This window comes from Halichoerus grypus, chromosome 2 (assembly GCF_964656455.1).
Source record: "Halichoerus grypus chromosome 2, mHalGry1.hap1.1, whole genome shotgun sequence".
Lineage (NCBI taxonomy): Eukaryota > Metazoa > Chordata > Mammalia > Carnivora > Phocidae > Halichoerus > Halichoerus grypus.
Genome location: NC_135713.1, coordinates 116,231,904 through 116,240,301, shown reverse-complemented (window position 1 = coordinate 116,240,301; position 8,398 = coordinate 116,231,904). Strand labels below are relative to the sequence as shown.

Below are 8,398 nucleotides of genomic sequence, written 5' to 3'. Positions count from 1 at the left end.
GGAAAACACTTCTGAGACAATGTTATATTGAAAGGCAGAATAATAATTGTATATGTATACATACGTATGTACACACACACACACACACACATATAATGGTTGTTTTTTTTAAGTGTCACCCTTCCAATATTTTCCCTCTACCTTCAAGATAAAACTGAACTCCTTCAGGCTGAAGCTCTTAAGACTCCCCACTACCTGGCCTTGCCACATACATCTCCAAAAACATCTTCTACTTATCTTCTACTTATCTTCTAGCGCCCCTCCTCATCCCACATCATACCCCAGACTTCTCCAGAGCCCTGAGGAACAATCCTGCTTCCCCATTCACAGCATTTCAGGGTAGGTACATATGAAACAACGTGACACAGAGGAGCCGAGTTATATTTGCATTTTCCCCAATCAGAAATAATAAAGTCTTCAGGCTTTTTTATTATTTCACCCCCACCCTTGTCTTCTTCATTTTACACCACTCTGGATCGAAAACATGCTTAAACTGGAAAAATGCGAGACAAAGTACTGTAAAGAAAGTTTATCTTTCTTTTTTTTTCTCTAGAGCTTTGTTTTGCAATGATGTGTCTCTCCCCAGCTTACATACAGCTAGAATTAGAAATAGACATGCTTACTCTCCTTGACTGGCTTTGAGATCAAAGACAAGGCAAGCTTCAAAGATCTGGATGAAGTTTTCACACATTTTAAACCACACTCTGCATTATGCAAGCCTTTTGCACAGACAGGTATGAATGTAGTGAAGGGAACCATACCACAAACTATAACGTGAGCAGGAAGATGATCACTGATGGAGATGCTAAAACACAAACCTTGAGTTACAGATTCCACACCAGCTCTCCAGACCCTCTGTTAGCTGGAACATGAATGTGTCACCAAGGAAAACCCCTCCCTTGTCTTTCAATCACTTGAGCCCCTACACCACACTGTTTGGGCAGGATTGGCACTTGACGCATCACACTGCTGAGCTTCTTAAAGTGAACACGGGGAAAACCATGAGGCAACTGCCATTTTAACACTGGAAATTCAGTCAAACCGCAATGCCCAGTGATAAATCCAGAATGTGAGTCAGGGATGCTGATGTTCTCATCCTTCTGTCACTAGCACAGGCAAGGTATCCAATCTGAAAGGGATTCATCAGTCAGCAAATCAGCCTCACAATTCCCTTTTCAGAAATAATTTACTGGGGTTTGGGAATGAGCCTGCTTTGATTCAGAATAGTAATGTCAATGTGGGGTTCTTTATGTCTTCTGAAGCCCTCTTCCTAAAATTCTAGAAGAGATTAGGGTTGATCCCTAGGGATGGCAGCGTGGTGCCAATGGAAAAGGTCACCCAAATGGCACTGCACGTGTGTGGTGCAAGAAGAAGACAATTCTGCTCTCCTGGATTCCCCTCAGGGAGTCAGGAGTCTCCTGCCTAAATGTGGACATTTATTCCAAGAGCCACTTGGGGATGAGGGGTAGGATTTGCAAGGGACATGTACAGTCACATTAGATGATCACCAAATGGCCTTCTAAAAAGTGTGGTCCCATTTCTCCGGAGGGCCTCGCGTTCGCAATAGGGAGAGGGCAAGTTTGTGGCTTGCTGGAAATATCCAGGGAGAGGTTGAGGGCTGCCTCCAAGGTCTTCTTTCCCTGTCCAGTCTCTGTGTAATTTTCTGTCTCTCTGATCAATACTTGCTGAACAGATATGTAGAGAATCTTTATTTAAATTTATGCAAATCACCAGTCCTTCTGTGGAGCCCATTACGACTCCGGACCATGCTACGGAGCCCTCTGTCTGTGCCCCCAGCTACCCGCAGTGACGCCACATGCACCGAAGGGATTCCTCCCATGAACTCATTCCTTTGCAGGGAGGCCAACCAATGAAGAGTTCAAGAGTTAGAACAGCCTCAAAGAATTAGGTTTATGATCGTCAAGTTCCCACTGACAGGAACTGGTTGGGGGGGTTACAGGAAGGAGGGGAAAGGGTGGAGAAGCCACATGTCTTCGAGAACCCAGCAAATGTCTTAATAAATAGATAAGCATCTTGTTCACTTAGCATTTTCAATATTAGAAAGCAAATAGGACCAAAGCAGGGTCTAAGAACTGCATGTTCTTCCCTACTAAGAGAAAAGAGATTCCACAAACTGATGTGTGTTCAGCATTCATGACCAGTGCAGGAGAGCATTAAGAGTGGGTTGTGCATTGGCTCAGAAGAGACTAAAATGATTCAGCCGGTAAACATCAAAAGAGAATCGATTTCTCCTAAAGTGCCCTCTACAATATTATTTAATTTGTCTCTAAAAGGTTAGATCGATTTTAATAATACCCACTGTCTTGTGAATTCCTATTCATCCTTCAAAACCCTCCTTGACACCAGTATCACTGACCAAGAAAGTATGCCCTAATCTCCCATCAATTTGCCTTTTTCACACACAGGTAATTGTCACTCTTTTTATACTCAACTGTCAGGTGTTCATTTGCAGGTCTGTCTCTCCTGCTGGACAGGAGCTCCCTGAGTCCAGACAGTGGCCTCATTTATTTCTGGGTCCTTGTTTTAACCTATGGTGTAGCACTGTAAATGCCATATACCTACTCAATAAAGGAACACACTTATCCTAAGTATAGTATTTATTCTGCAACTTCTGGTGGCCATGCATAAACATCCTGGTTTTCTTTCTGGCTGCAGGTCACAGGCTAGTTACTCTCATCTAATGAAATTATTTCGTGGATGAGATCATTGAAATTGAGTAATTCTCTCAAGGCTGTAGGACTTGTTAAATGACCCAGCCATTTTTTATAAGTTTATGACAAACTTACTTGGTATGAAACCTGACCCACACTGACATGAGTCTATTTATAGTTTTTAGTTATCCCATTTACTATGAATAGTCATATGCTACACTATAAAATATTAGTGCATTTATTGTGTATTACCCCTTTCTGTAATAAGAAACATTCAAAATTCTCTATTACATCTTGCCCCAAGGATTTCAGAAAAGGTACCATGTACTTGTACAGTGTGATTTCATCAAAAGAACCCGTATCATACAGTAAGTGTCCTTTTGTTCTTAGTGCTTATTACAGCAAAGCACCATCAACGGTCATATTAAATTGGTGTTAGCCACTTGGCTTGTATTGTGTTATTTTGTGTTCATTTAATTGTCAATGTATTGTGGGTATAAATATGTTAGAAGCTATATACATTTTACTGTTAATCTAATTTTATATTTATAATATTCAGGTACTATGGTAATAAAAGTAACCTAACCGAATAAAAAAAATTAAGGAAATCGATGAAAAAAATTGTATAGCTAAAATTAACTTGAAAAAAACCCCTTACATGTCCCTAGGGGGACAATATAAGTGATTTTGTGAGTGATTATACACATATATATGTATATATAGCACTAGTTGTATACATAAATACATAGTATGTGCTCTAAGAATCATGGGCTCTAAGAATACACACTCAGATTAGTCTTCCTCTTCTTTTGACAACCCTACTTATTCAGAGTCACAGAAATAACTGATTCTTTCACTCACCTTGTCCTTTTTCTCCTTGTGCTGGGACCATGCTAATCTTCTCTGTATCGCTCCAATTTTAGTATATGTGCTGCTGAAGGGAGCACACAGTTTATCCTTTTTCTGATCCCACCCCCACCTCTTTAGGAACCACATGCACACAGAAGTTTCGGAGGAATGAATGGAATCAGCCAGCTGACTTGGAATGACGATGGTAGAGCCACAATCAGAACACTTGCATATTTACTCTCAGCCAGAAAGATGGAAATTTAACAACATTTGTGACATTCAAGATGGTAGTTACATGCAGGGCCCAGACAGATAAAAGAAATAGATGAGGTGGGCAGGCTGTAAGAAAGAAAACTGTGCAGGGTGATGAGGGATGGCAAATCGAAATGCTTCAGTATTGGAGTAAAAACAGGCAGTGGGGGACTATGGTAGAGAAGCAGCCAATCATGGGAATTTGAACTTGAACACCAGCTAATTGTCAGTATAATTTGGGATTGTGGGTCCAATTTGCTATATCTTTTGGTTTTCTTTTTCAAAGGGGGTGGTGGGGGAGAAAACCAGGGTTCTGTATGCATTCTCCTGACTTTCTATATTGGCAACTAATTCAATGAAAAAATAATAGTGTAGATCAAATAAAATACATCTGTGGGCCAGATTTGGTCTTCAGATCATCACTTTGCATCCTATGACTTAGAATCTGATGGCATCATTAGCATCCTGAACAAACTTGTTACACATGGTCCCCTATTTCTAACCCTGGATAAAAGGAGATGGAAACTTTTCTTGTGGTAAATCATATTATTTTCATCTGAGGTGATAGCTTTGGATCTGGCTCAAGAGTTCACTTCTGGAAAAGAGAAATCTCTTTCTGCCCTTGTTTGTGGCTAATAGTATTTGAAATTAAACTGGATTGAAGACACTGAAATAGATACTCAAGGTCCAATCTCACGGCCTTAAAGACTCTTCCTTTCAACGTGGATCCTAAATTGATATTCATCCTTTTTCCATTCCCTTAATCTAGACTTCTCAGAGTTGATATAAGGTGGTGAGTGTCCAACGTTGAATGTTTCATGGGGTCAACAGAACCTGTGAAATCAATCTGTTCAGTTAACAAATGACAAACACTTAATGATGCAATGTTTTCTGAGAGCAAAATTGTTTGGCAACATATTTGCCAAGTTGGTAAAGAAGACAATTTTCACATTTCAACCCTCACTTGTGTTCTACTCATTTATTCATGCAACAATATGCCTTGAGTGCTTATGATGTACTGGACGCTATTTTAGTTACAGTGAATCTCGTAGAGATAAAACAGACAATGTCCCTAAATTCCCTCAAGTACAAATCAAATATATAAGAATACATTTGATGCCACTCCTAATAAGTATTAGAAGTATTACACAAAACCAAATATAAAATTACAGACTACCCTATCCTCAAAGGATAGAGGGAAAAATTGCAGCCATGCTGGAGAAATAAGGGGAAAAAATGTTGAGATGGAAGGAAGACAATGAAGAAAGGGTAATAGTGAAGATAGTGAAATTAAACCACATACAGAAGCAGGGGGGCACAGGCAAATCTTTGGATCAGTTAGGAAGAGATGCCTGGCACTTCATTTATGAATTTCTTCCTCAGCTGGGTATTTCATAATTAGAAATTGATAAACAGAAATGGTTACTTTTATGAAGTTGAACTTGGGGTTCATGTAGCTGCACTAGGAGTACATTTCCTAGGCAGAGCTCAAAGAAAATTCCTATTGGAATGAATAAGCTCTAAAAGTGTCCAAGTAATAATCACAGTTTAATTTTGAGAGGCAAGAAGCACTGAAAATAAGACAGCCCCAGTAGAAATAAAGATTAAAGATGATGTATGCTTGGGCACCTGGGTGGCTCAGTTGGTTAAGCGACTGCCTTCAGCTCAGGTCATGATCCTGGAGTCCCGGGATCGAGTCCCGCATCAGGCTCCCTGCTCAGCGGGGAGTCTGCTTCTCCCTCTGACCCTCCCCCATCTCGTGCTCTCTCTTTCTCATTCTCTCTCTCAAATAAATAAATAAAATCTTTAAAAAAAAAATAAAGATGATGTATGTTTATTAAAATGTCTCCAGCAAAGAAACTCAACAAACCTGGTTTCTAATGTGGTTTGAGTAACTGTTGATCTGCTTTACTTTATCTTTTATATCACGCTTTCTCTGAATAAAACCCTTGAAAAAAAGTCAGAAGGTAGGCTGAGATCACCAAAGCAACATTGTCTTACAAGTCAAGTTTCCCCATCAGCCAGTTCTCCCAAGGCAGATTATAGCATTTGTATCAGTATACTTCCATTAAACACTTCTTATGTATTTATGGAGGCAAAGCCTGTAAGTGCCAAAACCAAGGAGCTAGGAAACTTTATTTTTTTTTAAGAATTGATAAACATTTCCTCCAGCCTTCCTATATAGACATAGATTTGACCATGGCTTTTCTTGTTCCCCTAAAACTGTGTCAGCTAATGGGCAGAAATACAGGTTTAAACCCCCCCCCAACTTTATCAAATATAAGAATTTTTATTTTTAGGTTTATATATCTAATCAAATGAACAGAAATTAAAGAACTATCCAGATAATCTTATAACATTCACAAACCAATTTCAATTTATAAATAATTGAGAATGAAGTGCCTCATTTGAATTGTTGGGATAGTTCAGGTAGTACATCTTCTTTCTTCATTTGATGTGTGTAGACTTACTTTATAGAACCTAGAAAAACAATGTTTGGGATTTAAGAGGAAAAACAACCCCTGAACACTAAAATATGTATTCCTAGTGGTCATTCATGCCTTTATTGAAATATTTACTGCACACTTAACATAGGTGGGGTGCTCTATTTAACAATGAAGATACAAAGATGAATAAAATGGGGCTGGTCCTACCCTCATGAAACTCACAGTCCACCATGGGGATAGACAACCAACCAGACACCATACACGGGATGTAAGTTGTGAAGGAGAAATTCAGGGTTTGAAGGAAGGGATCCATTCCTGCAGTCAGGGGTAGCTGATGAGATCTAGAGGGTATGTAGGAAGCTGGTTTGAAGGAGAAGGGAAGAAGTAAGGGAGTCAGTGACGCCACCCAGGACACTGTAGCCCAGGTCCCATCGGATGACGGGAGAGACTCAAAACAAGAATAACAGAAAAACTAGAGAGCCAGGTCCAGGTCAGCCCTCAGAATCACATGCAATAATAAAGCATTGTTGTGTGAAGCCATTACACTTGGGGGCACTCATTATGGAGCAATAAAGAAACAGAACACAATGGTTTCCATTTTACAAGTAAAGGTGATGGTTGTTGCTAGTGGATCCTGATGTCGTAGGAGCCCAGTGGAGCCTGAAGCAGGGAGCAGAGCGCTGTGCTGCCAAGGCCAAGAAAATGTCCATCCCCGTGGTACCAGGCTCTCCTTCAGCCCCAGAACAGCTGCTTGTCTTTCTGTTGTTTTCTTACCCCCTTGTTCTTCATAATTCTTCCTTCAAGGAAAGTCACTGAACCTCTCTAAACCACATCTTCTTTATCTTTAAAATGGGGACAATGATAATATCTCTAGTAAGAATTAAGTAAGAGGATACACATAAAGCACTTACAGTACTGAGCATATAAGTAAAGATTCACTAGTTGTTAATATATTATTATTCTACTTGGAAAACTCTCCTCATCAATTTGAAAGCAATTAGCTAAAAGCTGGCTGTCATGTCCTTCTACAAGATAATGATGATTGGTTAGGCACAAGATTAAAATGACGAAGAAGTGTAGTGATGAGCATAACAATCATTATTCTGTGCTTGTGTAAAGCTCTTTAAGAGATGACCCTGAGAGAGCCAGCAGGAGAGGCAGAGAGCATTAGATAGTCAACAAGGACTTTCTGCACACCTACTAAGTGGGAGGCCCTGATAAATACAAGGATGGACAAAACAAACAACATCTCCCTCGTGGACCTTACAAGCAAAGAGGAAAGCAAGTATTAGAGAAATAATGACCCAAATAATGATCAGTTGCAGCAATTATCAAGAGCTAGACACTCCAGAATGCCCACTGCCTACCTATCCCTTTGGGTTGCATTTTGTATCTTCTCAGCAGGCCATGGTCCAGGAATCAGACTTGGTTTTTCTTAAAACAACAACATCAACAACAAAAAACACCTCAGATCCAGGCCACTTACTATCAATATGAGTAGGCATTTTGTTTCTGAGTCCCAGTTTCCTTATTAGTAAAACAGGGGATGTTATAATGATTCCAGTCTCCAAGGATTATTGGAGGAAGGTTCATTAACTGAGAGAGTATGCAGAAGCACCTCAATGCCTGGCTGGTCAGTGGTGCCCAGGAAACATTAAGTTGCCTTCCTTCTTCCATTTTCGGCACACATGAAACTTTCAGGGGGCTGCTGCGAGTATCCAATTTGGAGATAAATTGAACAAGCATAATCGACGTATGTGACGTCTATGTTAATTGGGAGAATTAGGAGCATTAACAGTTTTTTGTTTGGTTTGGTTTGGTTTGGTTTGGGAGGGTGGTTTGGCAGCGTCATTGAAAACTCCCTCTCCTATATTGTTTTGTTATTGTACTTTAAGCCAGCCACTGATGAGAAACCAAAACCAAAACCATTTCTTTTAAGCAGCAGGCTAAAATTTGTCTTAACATTCAATAAAATGCTGTCCCCCAGTGAGGAGGAAGAGCACATAAGGTGTGTGAGGGTGTGAGTGTCTGTGTGACCGGTGGGGAGGTGGGGATTGGGGAAGAGATACATGCATGTGGGAGTTTCACCTAATCTAAGGGTCAATTGGCCTATTTGGGAAATGGAAACTCAGTAATCGTCAAATCAGGAAATTGGCAATTTGGGATTTTTTTTTTTTT

General features: G+C 40.0%; 1 non-coding gene across 1 annotated transcript; it reads right to left on the bottom strand.

Annotated features, from left to right (window-relative positions):
- Window positions 1-3,511: 3,511 nt before the first annotated feature.
- On the bottom strand, window positions 3,512-3,619 carry LOC118520724 (U6 spliceosomal RNA). The gene has a single exon (XR_004909812.1). It is a non-coding gene; the product is annotated as a U6 spliceosomal RNA (small nuclear RNA).
- Between the last annotated feature and the right edge of the window lie 4,779 nt (window positions 3,620-8,398).